The sequence below is a fragment of the Lagopus leucura genome, unplaced genomic scaffold (genome assembly GCF_019238085.1).
Source record: "Lagopus leucura isolate 7727_CA_CO unplaced genomic scaffold, USGS_WTPT01 Super-Scaffold_73, whole genome shotgun sequence".
Taxonomy (NCBI): Eukaryota; Metazoa; Chordata; class Aves; order Galliformes; family Phasianidae; genus Lagopus; species Lagopus leucura.
In genome coordinates, this window is record NW_024962252.1 from 22,385,324 (window position 1) to 22,409,558 (window position 24,235).

A 24,235-nucleotide genomic window follows, 5' to 3' on the forward strand; every position below is an offset into this window, starting at 1 on the left:
TTCTCTTACATAGTCAGGATAATCTAGACTAAGGTAAGTAGTATCTCCGTTTTTCCTTTTTTTTTTTTCTTTTATGGACAGATGAGCAGTATAAGTGTTACAAAATGTAAAGCTTAGTCAGCTTCAATGAAAAGATTTCAATATTTTTCTGCAGTACTCATTTAGGAGTTGTAAGCCATAAAGCATATAATCATGCTGTTGAACTAAATAATAGCTCTAGCAGGCATATTTGAAGCCCAGAATGTTAATGCTGTGTTGCTCAAAAGTGCTGTAAAATTATTAGCACTTGAATCTGAGCCTTGAATGCAGATATCTGTATAAGGTAAGCTGTTATTTTAGATGTATTAGAAAAAATTGCATCCAGTTAGATTATAAAAGGTGATAAGGTGTTAAGAAAGGATTCAGATTGTCATTTCGCTCCCTTATTAAAGAACAAAATATTTTAACTATTTTACAGGGTATTTCTGTAATTTGATCTGGCATTCCTCTCTAACTCCTAAATGTCTTTGAAACAGGAATTGCTGTACTAGAGCATATCTTTGCAGCATCTTATCCAGAAGTCCAGCAGCACTCAGGAACGAGGTTGTATGATTAAGAGGAAGGCACAGGGAGCTGCTAAATTAGGGATGATTTGCCTTGCTTGAACTTCTTAATGGGGTTAACTATTAACTTAAAAACTAAAAAATGACTTTTGAACACTTTTTAACATCATTTAGTTAAAGCTCAGATGTTCCCATTCTCCCCATGTAGTTGCAATAGCTCTTCAAATGTTGGTTGATGTAAATAGAAAGTTTGTAAGGAGTGGGGCACCTGACGTCATGAAATGCGAACACCAAACTGTGAACCCCAACTATGTGTTATTCTGGATGGTAAAATTGAGTTGAGAATGAAATTTACTATTCCCTTACAGTGGCTTAGATAAACAATATTATCTCTGGTATAACATGAGCAAATAAAATGTGGTGTGTTTTATTAATCAGAATTTTTTTTTTTAATTTTAATTATGTCAGAAATCAGTGAGATTAATCAGTACGTATTTTTGTAAGAATATACGCAGGAAACTTAATAGGTTTTCCAAAGAAAATCCATTATTGGAGACTAAATATTTATGCATAAATCTGGGGCACACTTCCTTCTTTTTGTGTACAAGAGTAGAGGAGGAATCTAAAAATGAGTAATTAATTTAAATATATTGCACCTAACTAAATCTATGTTTCTGCCACTCTCAGTAAAACAAACAAACAAACAAACAAACAAACAAAAACTGTTTTGGTGATGCAGCATAAACTAGATCTTTAAAAATGGTTGTGTGATAACTCAAACTAACTGATTAGAAAAAAAATAACAAAAGATTGGGTATTTATTGAAAATCTGAGTTTCCAAGTTTCCAAATTTCTGGGGAACAAGTATATCAAAACTTCCCTTTTAATACTGTCACCAAAGCTAGTAAAATCAACTTCCATCTTGATTTTTCATTTGAAGAAATGGTCAGTAAGGGCTGAAATCCATTTTATTTTATTTTTGTACGTAATTCTTGTTTTTAGCATACTGTGTGGGTTTAATCCTTTACTAATGTAGAGGTGTATGTGAAACTGCTACTAGGTAGCATTTATTTCTAAGAGTTAATTTTCTTTTCAAAGAAAAAGGAGGAGTGCTGGTTTGTGTGTGTGAGCCTGTGCATGCATGCGTGAACCTTTTTGCATTTATGGGGCAGATTTACTTGCATTTTAGATTCAGGACCAATAGCAAAATTTTTTGTACACCCTTATTGGCCACTGCTGTTGGAAAATATTTTTTTCTGAATTTGAGCCTTACTCAAGATTGTCGGTGATAGGATTACATTTCATTCTTAAGTAACTCTGCAAAGAAAAGTACCTTTCAGTTATGTACCTACCTTTCCAGTTATGTTTCAGATTTTGTAATACTCTTTGTTCATTGAAATAAGGAAATCCTTACTTAGTATGGTTTGTTTGTTGTGTCTACAAACTGGGTAGATTTTACAATTTAGAGAAGAATGCTTGTAATCTGCAGGCAGTATTTCTGATGACAAACCAGTTTTTCTTATAAATGAAGAAAAAAGAAGGAACCCACACTGAAGACCTGTAAGCATAAAAACAACTCCAGATATGTTTTGTGCAATTTTATTTTAATTCAACTTGCATAATTTTCTCATACTTTCCTGGCCAATGAGTAACTTAGGTTGATGTTGTTAATACAGCATTTTGATTTGCTGTTCTTCATTTGTTTTGAAATAGAAACTGCAACCTAATGAAGTAGAAGTTTTACTGCAAAATTTATACCACAAATAGAGACTTAATAATGCACTTCTGGGTGGGTAGAAGCAATGGTAGAGGCATCACCTGTGAAGAAAAAGAAAAGATCAATTGCTTGTAAACAGAAATATTCCCATCTGTGCCAAATCTCCTAGTATGTGCAGAGGAATACCTTAGAAAAAGTAAAAAGATCCCTCCCTCCCTTTTGCTTTCTAACCTTGTTAACAGTGTGCTGTCAGAAGCACACTTTTTCTTGTTCTTCTGAAGTCCATAAAGTGTTTTGCAAATGTTCTGCCACCGTACCTTCACCATCTTGCTACCAGTGATTGGGTAGTATCGCATCTCTGTGATGTGTTCACTCTGATACAATTGCCTGCTGGGCTCGCAAATTTCTAAGGCAAATGGACAGGTGAGCTGTCTGTGTTTTCATTTTTTTTAATTATGGACTTGACTTAACAACACTGGGCTGCCATTAGCACCTGGACTGCTAGGAAGCACCACTACACTGTGATAAAAATAAGACTGCCTGGATAGCATGAAAATTAATTAAAAAAAAAATCTTCCAAGTTCCGAGCTACATAATTTCAGAGTAGATACTGCTAGAAAAAAAATCTGGTTTTAATTTGATAATGCGAGCAGAGATAATAATTTGTTGTAGCTTTATGACACAAAAGGGGATTTCATACATGTCAGTGTAGTAGTTAGTACAGATAAAGCAGATAAAAAATCGAGAATAAAATGTACTGAATGGTGGAGACTTTTAAGAGAAGGGAGGTTGGTTTTTTTCTATCTCAGAAAAGCCTTTCCTTCCTTTCATAAAGAAGGGAGCTCAGGAAAATAATATTGATATTTTTTACAAGGTCTTAACAAACTTTACTTCTAGTGGTGTGTGGGTTTTTTTTTTCAAATTATTTTAATATATTGATTGCCATTAAAAGAAATGATAATGCATTTCTGAGCATGTTTCTTTAACTTTCAGCCTCTGAGTTTATTTTAATATTAGTCATTAAATAAATGTACTTAGAAAATTATATTTGATGAGAAAGCCAATTTTTGGACAAGTTTGGACTAATTTTATCTAGACTGCAATAAATCATTCTTTTTATAAGAGTGGACGTAGAACTTGGAGATTAGTAAGGAGTACTGGACATCAGGGAAGATGCTGGTTAAGAGGAAGGCATGAGCTAGTTTTCTTAAAATGCCAGTCAAAGAATACTGCCTGGTTGAGTTTCTGAGACAAAAAAACACTGTCAGATTTTGTTAATATTTTAAAGAGAGATGATGCGTGCGCTGCTAGAATATGCTGATGATACTGATTTGGAAAGCATGTCACTTCCAGGTGATATAGGGGAAGGATTGATGGACTCAAGGACCAGAGTAATAGAACTTGGATAAAATGTGGTAATGCAGATTGCAAGATCATTCCTTTCAGAATGACTAATGAAGATTTCCAGATCCAGTCTGGGAGGTGTGTCATCTAGGAGGAATGTAGGTGGAAGAGATGGGTATAATAAAAATCACAGAATGAATATACAGTTTATAAAGTCTGGCCAAGTAAAAGGAAAATGCTTTCCTCGATGTATCAGGGAAGGTTTTTCCTTGGGCAGCTAAGAAAATGCGAAGATAATTGAAAGGGGCACAACTGACAGCTCATCTGGAATACTGGTGACTCAACCTTCAGGAAAATGAATGCTGGATGTTTATGGGAATAGAAACCCTGAAGAATGATTTATTTCCTGATTTGATCAGCCTATAAATATGAAGGTTGAACAGAGATATCATTGTTGTGTAAAAATGCAATGGGAGTAGACATCAAAAAAGCAAAAATGTTTTTGAAGCTAAAGGACAATGCTGTCAGAAACTGTGGCATAAGAACAATTGGGTATAAATTAGTAATTAGTAAAGTTTGTCTAGAAATCATAATGAAATTTTTAAGTGTCAAAACAGGAGAAAGTTATCTTAAACCTCTCAAGGAATATAACATACTAGAGATCAAACAGCCTGTTTCTGTTGTCTAACATAATCTTGTCACCATTTTCATAGGATTTCCTTTCTGATGCTCTTTTTTTGTTGTTGTTGTTGCTGGTTTGTAGTTTGTTTATTTTGTTTATTTGTTTCCCATTTCCTGTTCAGTCAAACGAAATGCTACAAGATCTTAAATTTTCTAACTGTAGATTCAAAAATTATCTTAGGTATTAGAATTAACAAAAGTCTTACAGTTGTGCAGTTGCCCTACAGGCTTAGTTTATCCTTCTGTAATTCACTTGTTTCTTTACAGTGTAGCAGAACATTTCCAAAGTATTTGTTTCCACTGGGTGTTCAACTCTGCAAAAATATGTGGCATTTATGTAGCTTCTTTTCCTACAGATACCTGCATTTTGTTATCATGTCTGCACACTTTGCAGATCTTAAACATTAGACTGCATACCCTTGAGAAACAACCTTCTGCAACTCAGTGGAACTGTTGTGGTCCTTTCTGTACCTCACTCATTAGCCTCATCTTGCTGCTCAGCAAGAGTCTACAAGAGTCTTCCCTGTCTGGTTTGTTATTTTGCACAATGCAGTAAATTAGAGTTTGTGTAATCCGTGTTCCATGAGAACTACAACTCAGTTACACAAAAAGAAGAATGAAGAGAAATTGACATGAAGAAAGATTTTTTTTTTCAAGCAATCTAAAAAAAAATGTTTGTAGTGGAGCAGCCAGGACAGTAATAGTACCCTACAGACAGTGACAGGATCAGAGCTCTAAACCTTGCAACCAAAGCAAAGAACGCCCCATTGAAAGCAGCAAGAGCTCTTAATGCACCCACCTGTTGCTGCAGGAGGAGGAAAACAAAAAGATGAAAAATAATATTGAAAACAAAGGAAAAGGCCTGATTATTTTTGTAAGAGGAACTCTTTGTTCTGGTAATGATACTTAATTCTTTGAAACTATTGAGTGAATGTAAGCGTGCTCTCTTTTATTTACTGTTGCCGTCTAGCTGAGGAATCCAGTACCGTTAATAGAAACATAATTCAGTTCCAGTAACTCATCTTCCAGGAGATTTCCTAATAAGGGCTAGTACTTTCAAACAAAGTCCAACCGCTCTCTGTGTTGGTGTTACATGTAGTTCATGTAGTTCTTTTCCTTTTTCCTGAAATATAAATTTTGACTTGGATTCCTATTAGGTCATTGGTTGACTCAGGATCAAAAGTATTCTTTTGATTTTCTGTTTATTTGCACTTTGTCTCTACATTTTTAACAGAGATTTACTGCAGTAATTTATCTCCATTAACTGTACTTTTGACCATTTTCAGTATATAGGTAGCATGGGATTTAGAAGTATTTATTCCTTTCCAAAAGTATAGTATTAAAAATACAATAGCAATGCCAAAGTACTATCAGTAGAAATTTTGAAATCTAGTCAGTGTATTACAGTATTTCTTACAAAACCATTCATGGTTTTATTTTTCTCATGTAACTGAAAAATGTTTAATTTGCAAAAACTCTTTAAAAATATTTTAAAGCTACTCTTTATTCTTCCCTGCAAACACACAACTGGAATTTTCTCTGCAATCTTCTTTTACAATCATCTCTAGTGTTTTTCTTGTGGCTTGTAGCTTCAGTGCAGCTTCAGTCAAGGACAGAATAGGGCTTTGCATCTAAATATTGGCAGAACATCTTTCTTTGATTCCAGCACCAGATTTACAATATCAGCATCATATCTGTCAAGCTGCTAGGGGCAAGAAATTAGTTAATTCAGGATGTCTTAGAAAATATATATTTTTTTATTCTTAACCATTGATTTTGTTTGATGAAAAAATATTAGTGAGTTGAGTTTTTTAATAAAGTGCATTTAGCTGAATGCAAAGTATCATTGGATTCACAGACTTTGTTTTAATCTTTCTAGCACTTTTACAGGAATGTGAATGCGAGCTTTGAGGGATTTTTAGGGGTTTTTTTGGCTGCTAATAGAAATGTAAAGCAGTAAACACTAACAAAAAACAAAGCAGCAAAAGACGTTTGAAGGGATTTTCAAGGATAATATCACTTGCTGCTTTTACTTCAAAATCTGTGTAGGTATCTGTAAGTTCTGCAGTACAGAGGAATCACAGATAATAACCTTAGATACACTGAATTTCAAATCACAAGGAATGAAATATGAACACATAAAGGATTTTTTGGCAGTATTTTTCAATTTTTTTATCAAGTTATTGTATTAGATGAAAAATGACTTTTGGTATTAGAACTTATGTCCAGTTTGAAAGGGTACAATATAGTCTGTATATTTCCTTAACTAAGAATTCAGATGAATTAAGTTTTACAAGACATTGCCAACATCACATAGAGCAGGTATTGATCCACAAACCATTTTAGTGTTTCTGTATCTCCCTTTTTTTTTTTTTTCCTGCTGAAACAAAAATTAGCTGAAAAATTTCAGCTAGAGAACTGTGCAGAGCACACTTGAGGTGCAGTGTTAAAAAGCAACTCCCTCCATTACTATTTGCAGACCATGAAGGAGTTCAAGTGGCTCAGACCCAGGTGACAGCAGCATTGCATGACAGGAAGGGACAGATGATGAACAAAGACAATTTCTGGCCTTGTTCCCACATGTGCATCAGTTGGTGGTAGTGTGTTAGCCAGGGTTATTGGCCAGTCCATTGTTGACTCAGTTTCCAAGAAGAGAAGGAGCAGCAGTGTAGTATAAACAGTGTGACAAAGGAATTTGATCTCTCTATAATATTTATTGCTACAATCCTCTGCATACTTTAGATGGCATATAAATTAATGTAAGTAATGACCACTTTGGCAAATCTTTAAATAGAACAAAGAGGAGGAGAAAATGAGCAAATCATACTACTTGCTAGTCCAGAGCTCATTTATGTGCACGTTGCTTTTTGCCAACCTATCTGGTACACACAGAGAAGAGGAAGAAAAAAAAAAGATAGAGGCATCCAATGAAACTGTGATTCTTCAGGAGGAAGCTTGGCTCTTCAGTAGTGTTGGCTGCCCTGCTTGCTGGAGAAAACTTGGTCATCATAGAATTGCTCAGGTTGGAAAAAGTCATCGAGTCCAACCACGACCTAACCATACTGCCCTAACTAACAGCTAAATCTTGTCCCTGAATACCACATCTAAACAGTTTTTAAACACATCCAGGGATGGTGACTCAACCACCTCCTTGGGGAGCCTATTCCAGTGTTTAACAACCCTTTCTGTAAAAAAGTTTTTCCTGATATCCAACCTAAACTTACCCTGGTGCAATTTAAAACTATTTCCCTTTGTCCTGTCACTGGTGAGAAGAGACCAACCCCGCTCTCACTGTAAGCACCTTTCAGATATTGGAAGAAAGCAATAAGGTCTCTCCTCAGCCTCCTTTTCCTCAGACTAAACAGCCCCAGTTCCTTCAGTCTCTCCTCAATAGGCCGTATTCTCCAAGCCCTTCACAAGCCTTGTTGCCCTTCTTTGGACCTGCTCCAACACCTCAATGTCCTTTCTGTACTGTGGTGCCCAAAACTGAACACAGTATTTGAGGTGAGGCCTCACCGGTGCTGAGTACAGGGGCAGGATGACTATCCTAGTCCTGCTCACCACACCATTCCTGATACAAGCCAGGATGCCATTGGCCTTTTTGGCCACTTGGATGCACTGCTGGCTCATATTCAGCTGACCGTCCATCAGTACACCAAGATCTCTTTCCATCAGGCAGCTTTCAATCCACTAGTCCTGAAGTCTGAGGGTTGCCTGTGGTTGTTGTGACCAAAATGCATGACCCGACACTTGGCCTTATTGAAAATCATACAGTTAACTTTAGCCCATCAATCCAGTCTATTCAGGTCCCCTCAGACAGATCAACACTCCCTCCCAAGTTGGTGTCATCTGCAAAACTTACTGAGGGTACACTCAATTCCCTCATCAAGAGTGTTAATAAAGATGTTAAATAGAAGAGGCCCCAGTACCAAGCCCCAGAGGACACCACTCGTGTCCGACCACCAACTGGCTTTAACTCCATTGACCACAACTCTTTGGCCTGACCATCCAGCCAGTGTTTCACCCAGCAGAACGTACGCCCATCCAAACCATGGGCAACCAGCTTCTCCACAAATGTTGTGGGGGACAGTGTCAAAGGCTTTACTGAATTCCAAGTAGATCACATAGACTCATCCACTAAGCAGGTTACCTTGTCAAAGAATGAAATCAGGTTTGTCAGACAGGATCTACCATTTGTAAACCCATGCTGACTGGGCCTGATCCCTTGGTTGACCTTTAACTGGTCTATGATGGCTCCCAAGATAATCCGTTCCATTATCTTCCCCAGCACCACAGTGAGACTGATAGGTCTGTAGCTACCAGGATCATCTTTCCAGCCGTTTTTGAAGATGGGCGTCACATTTAACCAATCTCCAGTCCACTCGGACATCCCCAGTTAGCCAAGACTGACAAAGAATGATGGAGAGTGGCTTGGCAACCACATCTGCCAACTCCCTCCACACTCTAGCGTGCAATCCATCTGACCCCATGGAATTGTGAGCATTCAGCTTTCGGAGCAGGTCCAAGACCATCTCATTATGCAGGGCCCATTCTGTTCCCCATCACTATCTACTAGCGCAGGGGGCTGTGTTCCCAGTGTTGTAACCCAGGGAGTAACAAGTCTTACTATTAAAGACTGAGGCAAAGAAGGCATTAAGTACCTCAGCCTTATCCTGATCCTTGGTCACCAAGTTGCCCTCGGCATCCAACTAGGGATGGAGACTCTCTTTAGCCCTCTTCTTGCTGTTGATGCATTTATAGAAATATTTATTGTTGTCCTTTACATTAGTGGCCAAGTTCAGTTCTAGCTGGGATTTGGCTTTTCTGATTTTCTCCCTGCACAACTTCACTGCGTACCTGTAGTCATCATAAGTAGCTCACCCACTCTTCCAGAGACCATAAACTTTCCTTTTGCTCTTGAGTTCCAGCCAAAGGTCTCTGTTCAGCCAGTCTGGCCTCCTTGCCCGCCAGCTTGTCTCCTGTGACTTGGGGATAGTCAGCTCCTGCACCTTTAAAATTACTTTCTTAAAGTATTCCCACCTTTCCTGGGCTCCCACGCTCTCCAAAGCTACCTCCCAAGTAACCCTCTTACCCATGGTCCTAAAGAGGTTAAAGTGTGCCCTCCAGAAGTCCAAGGTGGCAGTTCTGCTGACTCCCCTCCGTGATTCAACATGGATCGAGAAATCTGGCATCTCATGATCACTTTGCCCCAGACGGCCTCCGACCTTTACATTCTCTGCTGAAAACAGCAGGTCCAGGATTTTGCTCCCCCTTGTTGGCTCCTTCACCAGCTGTGTCAGGAAGTTATCTCTGGTACACTCTAGAAACCTCAGGGACTGTTCCCTATCTGCTGTATTATAAATCCATCTAAAGACACTGATCATGAGTAGCAGTATTTATGCTGGGAAATGACCAATCTCTGTGCAAACGGATGACTTCTATTATAATGTAACACATGATTTCTTTTTAAGGAAAATGACTGAGAATTCAACAGAGGATTATGTTTAAATATGCATTGTAACTTTTACACTGACAGTTTATTATTTTCCTTTGAACACGTACTGGTATTTCAAGTGCTTAAACTAAACTTGCAGTAATTTTTAGGCAATCTTTTTTACTTACCTGCTAAATTTTCTTGGAATTGCTAAGGGGAGACAAATTATGCATACAAAGAAAGACTAGGGAGCTAATTATCTCTCAATCATTGATATGTTGTCGAAGTGCAAATATTTTTAGCAACTGTGGCTTATGTTGACAGTTTCAGCATTTTGAATGTTGTGCTATCTTTTCTTTGATTTGATGCATGCAATTTTAAGTAAATGGTGGTCGTATAACTTCATAAGGGGACGAGCACTGTAAGATATTGATGTTTACATCTGTGTTGATTGCTATTACAAGCTTATATGCTTCATATATGAGTTATTTGGTATAAGATACTCTTAATAAGACATGAAATATGCAACAGGGATCTAAATTACTATTTCCCATTTTACAGACCAGGGTATAGTCATTTGCTTAGACTTTGGTGAATAGTGTATGTTGCCTCTCTCTGTACCTTCAGGTTTCTGTTGAAAGATTCATTCTTGAGCATGCAGTTCAGTTTAGTAAGATTTGACAACCTGTTGAGATTTTCAGACCAAATTCTACAAATATTTAACTGCAGTGTCATAAACTTAAGACATTCAAATAACTGAAAGAATAAAATGTTTTTGGTTTTTTTCAGTGATCTGTTATATGTTTACCCTCATAAGTTAACTGAGAATTGCTTTGAAACTATTCACTGTTTACAAAAGTCCTTGATGCTCCCACACAAGTACTCCTATGTAGTTTATTTTATTCACCCATACTGACTTTTTCATATGGGAGGAAAAAAAGAAGAAAAAAAGCTGTTTCTGGTGTGATGCTTTGAAAGAAATCTTGAAATGAAATATCTTTTTATTTTGAAGAAATCTACATGTCTGGCAACCCCAGTAGAAATTCTGTTAGAAAGTTGGACAACTCAGAGTTGCTCATTCATTTCTTTTGGTTTATAATTTAAGAAAAATACAGGATATTGTATTACTGACAAAGAAAACCAAGACAGAAGTGTCTATATGAGAAAGTGATGTGCCTCTTCACACTGTTGGTGCAAAGAATAAATCTGCCTTGCTTTCCTTTGAGCTGCGTCTTCTCCAGTTACCCCACGGTTTACAGCTCCTGAGCACATTCAGACCATAAACATAATGGGGAGACTACTACTAAGCCTAGAAGAAGCAGTTGTCTTTATGCTCTTACTTTCATGATTTGTGAAGCACAGAAGTTTTGTGGTTAGATAACACAGGGTGAATGCCCAAAATGGCTCCCCAGCTTTTTTTTTTTTTTTTTTTTTAATTAGTACTATCAGTGTGAAACAGTATTGAAATGTTATTATGCATAGGCTTTTATGATTTTGGGGGTAAAAAAAAAAAATGATTATTATTTGTAGAGTTTTCTCTGATCTCAGGACGGAACTTCTCAGACTTGAATGTTATCTTAAAATGCAAATAGATTCTCTGTTTACAGAGCAGGTTAAAATACCTGCACATCTCTCCCAGGGAGAAATCTCAGGGCTGCTGTTTTGATTAGTTTTGCTTTCAGATGGTTTTTGATAGCTTTATTTATAGCTCTGCCATTTGATTAGATTTGACGGTGCAAAGTGTTCTCTCTCAGAGCATGGCCAAACTGAAACACTGAATTAAGTATAGATGTGACCTAGAATTTATAGATAACAGTAAATCAGTTTTGCCCATCACTCTCCCTTTGAAAATTATCCCACTGTGTTTTTTTTCCTCCTGCCCAAGCGGCTCTTCTGCAGTTCATAGTCAGGACAGGGTAGGAGGATTTCTTTGACTGGATCCATCTGCTTGATACAATAAGGACTGTAAAGTGACTAAAACGTTAATACAGTAAATGTTCGAGGGACATTAAAAAACAAACTCATCAGTAGACACACAGTATGGTTCACTCCCTTATTGAAATGTAGTATTTGTTGATAGGAAATGAATGATTAAGCAGTAAAGATTTTGAAAGATTCAGTTGTCTTTAGTTTAGAGGCATTGTCTCTTAAGAACCAAGTTCTACATGCATAAAGGAGCTCAACAGTGCTTCGAGGTGGTTGCTTAAGACAGGTGACATGCAAGACTCAGCTGGTCTGCAAACAGAACTCTTTCCCTCTTCTCAGTAATGGCCTTTCTGAGCCACAACCATATCCACAGTTGGTGCAGCAGAATTGAGTTGCAATTATATTGCATGTATTTCTCCTTCAATGTGAAAAAATTTATAGCTTTGGCAATAGCCTTATATCACAGCTAGAGGAGAGCTTATTGTGTTTATGTTGGAACAGTCAACCTTGACATATTTGTGCCGTTAGAACTAGATCTATACTTGGCTCTTAACAGATAAACCATTGTCATTGACTAGGGAATTCAGGAAAACAGCATGTTGGAAAAAGTGACATGGAAGTTTGAGTGGCAAACTACAGTTTTGGTTTAACTGTACTACAGAATTGTAAACAGTTTTGGTTTTTTTTTTCATGTGGTGTTCGTGTGCTCCATATCTGAGTACAGACCTGTACTTTACAGGAGTTTGTTGAACTCCCTAAATTCCTCTTTTAGCCAAGGTTCAGGTTCTCCCAGTCTGTCACACAGTTGTTTCTTTTCCAAAGTTGGAAAAGAAACATGACTAAAATGCTAGATCTAATAAATTGCCTTACATTTATTTCGGAGCATGTGTTTTTAGACATCTGATCACTTTCCCCAGATAATCAGAAGAGGGACTTTTTCTAATACCCACCTTCAGATTGTAACAGCGTACTGCAGTACCACTTTGGGCAGGAGATGGTGAAGGGGTAGAGGGGGTACTCTGAAGAAGGCTAGAAGTACTTAGGCAGTCCTTGTCATTATGACCCAGAAACAAACTTCTGCAAATGCTGGTGACTGAATATTTGATGTCAAACATTGTTTCACAGACCTAGTATGTGTTGTGGGTGGCAGCTACTTTATATGCTTTCCTTGCCGCACTTTAAATCAAACTAAACAAACAAGCAAAATCAGAACAAGTGCATGTTAATTAGCATGTATCAAATATGCCTTCAGTAGTACTGTCAAGCCATTCACACTGATCTAAGATGGCTTTATCTCTTCCTTTTCTTTGTCCCAACAAGCTTAGTGCTGGCTAGCAGTGCTTTTACAAGGGTATGATGCTGAAGACATTAAATAATGCATAGGGTAGAGTTGCTAATTATTTTGTTTATTTTCTCTGCTGTTTATTTTCTCTACTTCGCATTATGAAAGGTCATGTAGGAAATTTTACCAAATACAGATGACCTGCTGAAGGCTCAATGATGCCTCTGCACTCTGATCTAATTATTTTAAGTACAAAATCCCAGTGTTGCTCATCTTTGTTAAGCTACTTTATCAATGACACTGAAAATTATCAGGACTTTATTCAGCAGGATTGAAACCATTTTCCAAAGTTCTTTCATTTATCAAGTTTCATAAGATAGTAAACCTTCTTTCTAAAACTGTGTGTTTTATCTTTGTACTAGATTTCAGAACAATTATTCAACCTATGTGACCAAGATAGGGATTGTGTTTTTATGTGTTTTATTGTCTCTGGGGGTAAAATCTGAGGCTGTATCTAGAAAAGCTTGAGCACAGATCTTCCAGACAAATCTAATTTCATCTGCCATTTATCTCATCAAGGAATCCCATGTGTTCATGTCTCCCTGGTCATGCTTTTTCAGTACACCTGTGTACTGTGCAGTATAACCTGTACTTCAGGAGCTGGAGCTCCTGAAGCTCTAGGAGTTGTGTCCTAGAGAGCAGGAACCCTGTTAATGACGAGAAGTCAGGCACCATCCTTTGAGGAAGCAAACCAAGATCTGTAAGCACAGAGTGGGATTAATTTGGACAAGCTTAGTTGTCTGCAAAGTAGCTGCTACTTCACTTCAGGCTTTATTTCCAGACAGTGGAGAAAAATGTGCACTTCTGTACATTCTGTGCAATAGCCTAACATGACTCTTTTTCTCTACAGGCTCTCAGGGAGTCTGGAATGGTCTATAAACACATAAAGTTCAGCAAGATGAGTCCTACTTATCTTGATTGCATCCCCCTTTCTTTCTGCTCCTTCCTTCCTTTCATTCAGAGACCTTAACAGCAATGTCATCTGCTGCCACTGGCTTTGACTCTCCTGTAGCTGAGTCTTCTTAAGGTTTCTTCTTGCCCTGCTTGCACAGAGCAGAGTTGCCTAGATAGAAGAGTTCTTAAGCAATGATCTAGATGCTGAGCTCTGTAATATGAGATACTTCTGTCTTCTTGAGGCTTGGCCTGCAACAAGCAAACAATGCAGCAGTGTCAGACTCAAACTTCATCTTCCTGCATGACAGCGGAGTTCAAATTACACATTGAAGAGTCTGGCACTCTGCTAATGAAATGACCACTTCTTAAAATAGAGTGAGTTTTTTCATTGGTACGAGTGTCTTTTCTCACTAATTTTGTGAGAGATGGAACAATGGTCTTACTAAGATGGAGTAAATTCTTTGCCTTGAAAGAGGCTTCCTTCATCTGCTCTGCTGGTGGCTCACAGTCTGTAAGAAGGGCAGGATTTGATGAGAGATGTAACACCAGAGTTTTCTAAGTCTCTGTGTGTCCATTATATATCTTTTCATCTACTGTTTGCATGATATATTTATAGAAAGGATAGTTTCAGCCTCAGAAGAAAAGTAATACCATTAGAAACCCATAGGAAGGCTTTAAGAAGTTAGAGGAGGCAGATTTTTATCTGATGCGCCTCTTAAATGTCTTTTCTCGTAAGCAAATGTAATCATGAAAACCAGTGCTATGTAATTAATATGAATAATTCCAATCAAACTGAAGATTGAATAGCTCTGTAGATGGAAGCAATATAGTGAATTGTAAATTTATTGTAACTCTTATTAAGAATTAGTGTCAGTATCACTGTCATGATTCAAGCCTTTCCATGTATTGTTTATCAGGCAAGCAGAATATGCAGTAGCACTGTCCTTTGGTGCCTTGGTTATGATGAAAAAGTAAATATGTTCACTACTCTTAAAGGCTGGGTAATACTTTTCTGTTTAGTCTTTGAATGCAACAGGAGAGCATTGCAAACTGCACTGTATTATTCATCTAGTTCTGCTATGTGTATGGTGCAGGGTTAAAGAAGCTATCAGCTTTGCTGGAGGAAGAAGCTTTCCACATGTTATTGCTTTTATTTATACCATACTTCTTTACTATCATTTTAATATTATGTTTTACATATCATTTCAAATAATCTGTTGCTGAAAGAACACAAATATTTTGGTGACTTAGATTTTAGTTGAAATTGAAGAAGAGAAACAATGAAGCAAATCAAACATCCAGTTGGATCAACGGTTGAACCCAAAAGGAAGGCTGGTGAGGTTATGGTGGCATATAAGATATAGGCTATCTTCTACCCCATCACTACAACGTTGGCAGTATTTATCACAGAAGCAGTGCAGAGTGATAAGCAGGATCATTAGTGTTTTTTAGAACACTGGGCATGAAATGAAGGAGCGAAACTGAGAAATGAACTTTTATGCTCTGCATCAGAGCATATCTTTTTCACTCAGACTGTTCTTCCAATAGGCATCAGTGTGTTACATGTGCAGGTGGCTGCTTTTTATGTATCAGAAGTTATCTTGGATGGTGATATATGCTAATTTTTAAGAAATCAATTGCTCTTGTGAGCTTGATTCTGAAAAACGCTATTGATTTCGGGGCTTAAACATTTGGGAATTTGATAAGACTGTTTTGTAGAATAAATGGGTGGCCCTTTCAGTTTGTTTTTTTCTGATTGATGTCCAAAATTTTCTATCCTGTTCAGACATGCATTAGCAAGCAGTACACCAACCATTTTGCAATCTGAACTGGAGCAAGAACTGCCATGGATACTCTGTAAACATGTACTGTTGAATTTAGTTTTGTAGTGCGATTTATTTTATGTGCTCTTCATTTATATTCTGAGTTTTATAGTTTCTCAGACCTCTTAATATCTGTGATGGTTCTTCGCTCTTTGTGGTCTTGGCAGCCATAGACCTCGAAGGATTTTATGAAGGAATGGTAACTGCCATTGTGCCATTTTACTGATGAGCAAACTCCAGGGCTGGAAGTGACCCTCTGGAGGTCTGCGGGGGAATTGAGCCTTCCTCAAAACTTCTGGCTGTAATTACTGAATGAAAAATATTTGTAACTGTTTAAAGTACACACACGTACATTGTAGGAGATGTAGTAATCTCACTGGAATTATTCTGCATGCCTGGAAGTCAAAGAAGCCAGAGTGCCTGCAGATTGTTCACATTTGTGTGTGACTAGGTGTGCATGCACTTAATCAGTAGAAATGGGGTGTTGGTCTAAGGAAAGTTGCCATGGGACCCTGACTATCCATACATTAGAGCTTATCTATATACTACATATATATTAAATATGCTTAGTAATGTTTACAATTTGAACTGGAACAGTATTAGCCTTCGTGAAATGGGAATCCATGGCTGAAAGCAATGTGATGTATATGATGTTTAGCCCCTTCAATGTGTTACAGTAGGACTCACCTCTGTGCTGCTGGGATATAACGTGGGTTGTGCGTACACCCATCTTTGGCCTCATTTAGCATTTTCATTTCTTGTGCCTTCACGGTGAAAATGTTTCTATTTCAAATTTTTAATGAAATACTCTGCTAGGAAATACCTGTTTTAAGGGTTAATAGTATGGATCATTCTGCAGTGCAGAAATAGTTAAATCAGCAATTAGTGCTACCCGATTACTTGACATATTTTAGTGATATTACTATACAAGTATATGTTGGCTACAGTCAGAGTCAGGACATCTCTTTAGTGTTATCCATAAAATATTTTGATATGATAAAGCTGGTTGAACTACAAAGAAAAGTGTAAGCCATGTGAACAGCTCATTAATTAAATTAACATAATTACTAACAGATTCATCAATATCTGCGAAGCCTTGAAAATTTATATATCTTGTTTCTTTCAGCTCGTGCTTTTACTTCCAAAAACATACTTCCAAACATAGCATGATGTCACTTGCTGTCTTATTTGATGATACGGTGCCAAACTCTTTTTTTTTTCTTTTTCTTTTTTTTTAATATACAGATCAGCAGTATTTCTAGCAACACAATGCTTATCACAGTCTTAAGTTATTTTTACAAAATGTGCTTTGGTTACTTGCCTTCCTGAAGAAGAGGATGGCTTGTGGGTTTATGTTATATTTATTATTCTGCTGTTGGGATGAATAGAAGAGAGCATAGTATAAACTCACTGATTCATATTAGTGGAAGAACTGATTACGGATTGTATTTAAAACATAATATTATTTTATATAAATTATAGTAAATGTAATTATTTTCAAGTTACAGGCATATTATACTGGAAGGGAATTTTATGGGAAGGTTGACTTTGGTCTCTAAATGCATTGCCTTCATCACTGTTGAAGTGGTCACATTACAAACATGTTTTATTTAAATATGATTCATTAAGTGTCCAAATGAGGGCGAGGTCCGGTCCTATGCATTTCACAAGGAATAGTCCCATAGAGATCTACACAAGATTAACCTTGGTGAGAGTTGCTTTTGTGAGCAAAGACATAACAAAAATCTTTCTTCCAGATGTAGAAGAAAAGAATCAATAGGAACATGGACTTTGGATTTTTTTTTTCATTTCTCATGCTTTCATGTTTATGTTGATATAGTCAATGAACCTATGTAGACCAAAGTTCTGAAAATGGCAGAAATATTTCTGGAAAAGTTAAAGCCCTTGGAACACTTTTGTTCTTCATTGTACATCTTTGTTTTCCCAACTTCACATTCTCTCATGAGATACAAAGAAGATCACTGGATAACGGTGTCTCATCTAGGGTTAGAAAAACTTATTTTGCTTAAAAATTTATGTGGAAGAAAAGAGGAATAATTTTGAGAATTTTTCTGCCCATACATTGGAAGTTCTTGACTTGAGAAGAATAGATGCCTCTAGAGTGTATTCTTTTTGTGAAAATATTAAATACATATTTTTAAAACTGGAGGAAAAAAAAGCATCTATATGTATTCTGCTGAAAACTTATGCAATCAGACACAATGTATGAAAGAATAATAAATTCAAATAATTTTTAGCAGCTGTAGTATCAAAATTGGATGTTTCCTTCAGGTTATATCATAATCATAGAGACAGGTTGTATTTTGATCTTATGTTTTGCCCAATGTGATTTTTGTTCATATTATATACAGCAGTCTTTTTTGTCTATGCACTTACTGTGTTTAAACCTTATTTCGCTGATGTGTTACCTGCACAGAATTTACCTATCCTATTTTTGCGTACAGTTTGACTGGCCATTGCTGTTTATGTAACAATTTTATATAGCCTTATATGCAATAACAACTAACCTCTCACAGTGTGAACACACTCAAAAAGAAGCACTCTCATTAATGATGAGATTAATCCTGAGCAGCAAATAGAGCTTTATGTGTCAGTCCCAAGAAAAAATACTATCTGAATTCATTTGTATAATATACAGATAATAAGAGATTAGTGCATCTGTTCCAAAGAGCCTGACCTTCAAACCATTAGCTCTGCAAGATTCAAGCACTATGGTGTAATCCTGGTATAAAAGGCAAGTTTGTTTTACTTTTTTTATTTTATGATCTTCATCCTTGAGCTAATATATATATTGAAATCTATGGAAGGATGTGGTACGACTTGGCTTGATTTATTCTGTGCTAAGACACAGACAGAATTTACTCTAAAAGGCAAGTTTCTGTTTAACCAATACTAAACCTCTGTTTAACCAGTGGTAAGCCTACGACCATGAAAATAAAGTTTGTTTATTTTATTTTCACTTTGTGGCATGTACTCTGGTGATCATCTTTTTATATGCTATCTGCAAGTAAATTCAGTCTTGAAATCTGGGGTTCAAACTGACTATTTTAGACTTTTTTATTTGCTTTTATGATGTGGATTTTGATGTTTCCCTTCATACAGAGTTGTTTAAGTTTCTGCTATCATTTTTCCTTTTATATGGTGCTGATACTCATATGCAGTTTTTGTTTTTCCACTTTATAATTTTAAGATGGTTTTCGTTGCTGCATTTGGAATAAGCTTGTCAGTGCTCTTTATATCAGAACAGTAAGAAAATTGAAATCTTAGTCTCTGCTTTTGCATAATATAGAGAGATACAAATTGCTGTTAAATAATTTGAAGGTATTTACTTCATACTGTACTTTAATGCCAGTTCTTAATAGCATATGTGAAACAATATTTTCAGGTATGGTGTTATTTCAGGAAATGTGTATTTGATCATTGAACTTCCTAAAATGCCTTCACAATTGCATTTAAAAAAAAAATCTAGTGCAAGTAGTTCTGTGGTTTAGTTGGTGTAAAGGTTTGGAAGAGTTTTCATTTCAGAAATCACTAGAGGTCTTGGGAGATTGTTCCCTGTTTTTCTATAAAAGCATGCAGTATTAGCACTATTTCATTTACTTTTTCCTGCTCACCCCGCCTTGTGTTCGCAAGAGCTTTAAAATGCAGTAAATACTTGCAGTCTGCTTGCATTAATTGACTTTAACTCAAATAGTCACGGATGTTCATTTATAATATCTAACTAATTCTCTTTTATGATTATATTTTTCTTAGCTTTGTAACATGTTTGTAACAGATGAATTACACAAGTCAACTATCTTTGTAGTGAAAATTTTGCAAAATTTAGCAGAAAACACTACAACCCTTCTGCTTGTGTTAGTACACTGACTTCCATTAGTACCTTTACATTGACTGTTGTCTCTTCTCCCTTGCCTTTGATAAAGGAAACTGCTTCCTCACTAAGTTTTCAACCCAATAAGGAGAGCTGAGCGGACTGAGAAAAGGGCAGCTACGTGGGGCTGTGAAAATAACCTGAATGCATTTTTAATGGCAAAAAAAAAAAAAAAAAAGGTGTTGTAAAAAATCCTGATTCTCACATTTCTCCCTCCCTTGCACAGTAGTAAAAGCAATACTGATTTTGTGGCAACTTCATTATGCTGGTGTCTGTATATAGTGCAGTTGAACCGTTCCATTTTGTCAATAGTTTTCTTCTGTGCCTGTTTGATGGAAGACACCGAACAGCAATACTGGATGCAAACCTTACTGTTTCTTAGAAGGGTTATTCCAGAGCGCTTGTTTGGGAACTTTGGCTGAACGATCTGTCTCTAAGCTGAGTCTCTGTGTACAGTTGTCCACTTCCAATAATATAAACACAAGGGGAACAATTATATCTTGCAGTTATGCAGTGTTTATCTAGCACAGATCCAGTGCCCGACTCTGTAGGTGTTTTTACATAGTAGCTGTTGTAAGTAATATAAAATTATTTTGTGGCTGTTACCTGGGTCAGCCTCAAATATGAAGAGTAGGTCTTTACATCATCACAACATAGCTTGCTTGGGACTTTCCATTGGCACAATTCAAACAGTACTCAAAGGCAATACGAAATAAATTGACAAACAGTCTAAACCTTAATATAGGTGCCTTGGCTGAAGAAGAGCGTTGCTCTGCTTTTTGCTGCAACTTTAGAATGGTCACTGATGATGATAGAAGTGATTTGCAAACGGTGCTGATCTGGAACAGCAGGTCAAACAGCTATCAAGAAATATAAGAAATGATTTTTCCTGGGACTGGGAGGAAAGGCTGTGACCAAAATGGGTTCCACAGATGGTTTCGGTGAACATACAGCATGAAAGCCTTCCCGCCATTTTTATTTAAACCTCAGTTTCTCCCAGGCTTACTGGCTTCAAGCAAGAACCTACATGAGAGAAAGCATCCTGCGTACTTGACACGAGTTGAGCACTTTGTATAAATCTGCTGGATATTAACACTGCAAATGACAGCCTGGGCTTGGGGTCCCTGCCATGCACATGCAGAAGGCATGACTCAGAAAGGTGACACGCACACATCGGCGTTAGCAGCAATAGCATTGCATTCCTGCAGCGCCATTGTATGGGCATTGCATTGTTCTGACCTCTGAAAAGTGACTTTTTACAGAACAAGAAAGTACAGATTGCTTCAAGTATTACACCATGTAGGAAATCTGTACCTATGCAATGAAAATAACTGGAAGTTTCTGCTGGGGTGTGGCATGAGATGTACAGCATCTCATATACAGGATTTTGCAGCTGTTAGGAACCTATACAGTACCTGCAACTATAAGTAATGATAAGTGTTCATTAGCTGAAAGATACTATATAATTCATGTCACTTTTCTTGTTACTCACTTTACAACACTTTAAATCATCAGAATTTTACTGTAAAAAATGCTTCAAATTGCATGAAGGCAGATTTAGATTAGATTTCAGGAACAATTTCTTCAGGAAAGTGGTCAAACATTGGAACAGGTTACCCAGGGAAGTGGGGTAGTTCCATCCCTAGATTCGTTTACAAGGTGTATGAATGTGGCACTTAGGGGCACACTTTAGCAGTAGACTTATAGGGTGAGGTGGGTGGTTGGACCTGTAAAATCACAGGCCTTTTCCAACCTAAATGATTCTAAGATTCTATGGCAACTTCACATAATCATCATCTCTCTAGTGAGAGAAACTTACTGCATGTATGTTACTGTTTTTTTTTCATTTTTTGCCCATTATAATAATTCTTGAAATAGCCTTTTTATATTTTGTTGTTGTTGTTTGGTTGGTTGTTTGGTTCTTTTGGGGTGTTTTTTTGTTTTGTTTTGTTTTTTTTGACTCATTTCCTTTTCCTCTTTCTCTTATCTTTGGTCATCCTAATATTGTGGTTATGTACAGTAGGTTGGATATCTTCCTTTCTTTGTAAAAGGGATTGAGCACATCAGTCTCTGTAATGCTTGACTACCAAGTTTTCAAAAGTGTTTAAATGAATAGATTCTTAACTACTTGCAAGAGAAAAATGTATTACATTTTTGGAATTGAATATCAGATAAACTGAACAATTTGACGTGGAAATAACTACATGGTAATGTCTGTTTCCTTAAAATGAAGTGTAAAGGTGAAAGGAATAATTCAGTGGTGAAGTTCTATTCTTATAATACATGTAGGCACTTAGGAGGCAGCGAATAACTCTGGAGTGCCCCTCTCAGTAACATCACTAAGGCTTTTCTGCAGTGTAACTGTACATTAGTACTGATGGTGCTTTCTTAGTTTCAGTCTTTTGGTCGGTTCTGTACTGAAATTCATATAGAATGAGTCAAAACCTCCATGACAAAGAAATGCATTTCTGGGTTTATCTGACTTTCCTCATCCAGTTCTGTACAACAACAAGAAAAAAATGCATCAAACAAGGTTGCCAAGAATATTTTGTACTCCTCTCTACTTGCACATCGCTAGAAAATACACAGCTGAGTGAATTTTTGAACTTTGGGCAATATATTATGAAATGCTTGCTGGCAGGTAGTTCAGTACTTTTTTGCTGCAAGGCCCTGTAATGTAATCACAGTTGTAAAAGGAACTTGTGAGTGAAGCAACTTGATCATTCCTCGCAGTGCTGCGGTGCCAAGGGGCTGGAAGAGAGGGAGAGGCAACTCCAGAGATTGTTCTACGCAGGAACAGCACAAGATATTTAAACAAAGGTGAAGCTACTCTAGATACTGGGTGCTTGCTAAGGATTATATTGCAGCCAATCCTTTATTTTGCTTAAACCAGAGGTAAGCCTGTATTCTCTGTGTGTTACTGTGATGAACCTATATAGCACTTTCATTTAGCAGCGTGTGTTAAGCTGTGGTAATAGCTTTGCAATGAAAAAAAGCCTATGTCAGTTTGCTATTCCATTGATTTGGTAGGCTGGAAATGTTCTCTAAAGGCAGGTTACTAATGTTTTTGAAAGGAAATGTAATGCTGACCTGGAAATGCTGATAGTGGTGAAATAAAATTTGAAGGACTTGAAACAAGTTTGGACTTGTTTGCAGTCCAAACAACTCAAACTGCAGGAAAGATGCAGAATATGGACATTGGTTATGAAGGTGGTAATTGTCATGAGTAAAAGGAGAGGGCTGTAATGTGTCCTGGTTAGCATTTTGTGTTGTTAAATTAGGGCTGACTTATTCAGAAACTAATCAGTTGCACAAAAAAAGCATGTAACATAATTTTTCCTAGAAGATGCTTTGGTACCAGTGGTTTTGACAAACATTTCCACTGAAAGCTCATATGAAAACTATTAAAATAAGTGGGCTTTGGGTTTTCATTACTTTTTTCACATATTTCTCAAGAAACTGCTTGAAAATAGATAGCAATAGTAAGCTTTCTTGTTAGTGGTGTCTTATAAATTGGCTGTAGCTGATACTCTCTGGTAAGATACTGTCTTTTAACCTTATATTGCCATTTTGTGATTAGAATGATCAATGCCAAAGTGTTTGTAATTATGATGACCCTTATTTTAAAAAATCTCACATTCACTACAATTGAAATTACAGCACATAACTGGAAACTACTTCCGGACTTTATACTGTTATTTAAATATGTTTAAATCCTTAAGGGAGTATGATTTTGTTTTAGTTTATCTGAAGTCTCTCTTCTGCTTTCTTCTGAACTACAGTTTCATTCTCCCTTTCTGTATTACTGGCAGCTGTGTCCCAAGACCCTTTCAGTGGGCAGATGATTTCTTTCTGCCATATGCCAATTCTCTTCTAGGAGCTGGCTGGTCTTAAGCAAGGGAGGCAATGTGTTTTGCTGTAAAAATGTTAATGTTGAAGTGCAAACAGTTCTCTGAGCTTCTTTCTTCTTCCATGTCTTTCCTTTCCAGAGTGACTACTCAAGGGTATATAAAAAACAAGTACTTGAAATTTTATAAACTGTTTATATAGTAAATAATTTGTTGAAAATGTGACTTGTTTATGTTACTGATTTAATTTATAAAGTTTTAAGAGTTGAAGAACTGGGCATATGTGTGCCTATTATTGGATCCATTTACATGTTCTGATTTTATATAGCACTTTTCATACATGTGAACAAGGTAATTAAGATGCTGTTACTTCTGTATGTTTATAAAGTGTTATTGCAATCCCAGCAGTGAAAGCTCATTATCATATATCATCACTGATTGCCTCATTTTGGCTTGTCAGACAGTAGCTCATTTCACCTCATTTGTGTATGGACAAAACTATTAATTTGGAAATCTTTGGACAAAAAATACCAGTAATTTAAGAAGTCATAGCTGATCTTCTGAAGATGTTTCTTAAGATACAAGTGCCCTGGTTAGACTCGGTAATTTGGTTATTTTCCCAACATGGGAAAATCATATTTCTAAAGATTATCGTACATAGCCACATGCTTGGTTTCACATTATTTTTAGTAAATAAGCCTAACACCATCTTAAGGAGGAAGATTTTCAAAAACAGTTGCATAAATTTCTAAGGCCATTATCAGGTAATAAATCATGGCCTGATTTTTCAAG

The 24,235-nt window shown here is 36.7% G+C and overlaps 1 protein-coding gene across 2 annotated transcripts in view; it reads left to right on the top strand.

Annotated features, from left to right (window-relative positions):
* The window catches only part of RIMS1 (regulating synaptic membrane exocytosis 1), a 184,833-nt gene that overhangs the window by 146,185 nt on the left and 14,413 nt on the right, over positions 1-24,235 (top strand). Inside the window, exon 1 of one of the 2 annotated variants that reach the window (XM_042879852.1) lies at positions 22,372-22,490. The exons of the other annotated variant lie outside the window; for it this stretch is intronic. The gene's annotated coding sequence lies outside the window, so the exon portion shown is untranslated. Of the gene's footprint in view, positions 1-22,371; positions 22,491-24,235 lie in introns of those variants that run through there. 2 annotated transcript variants of the gene reach the window in all.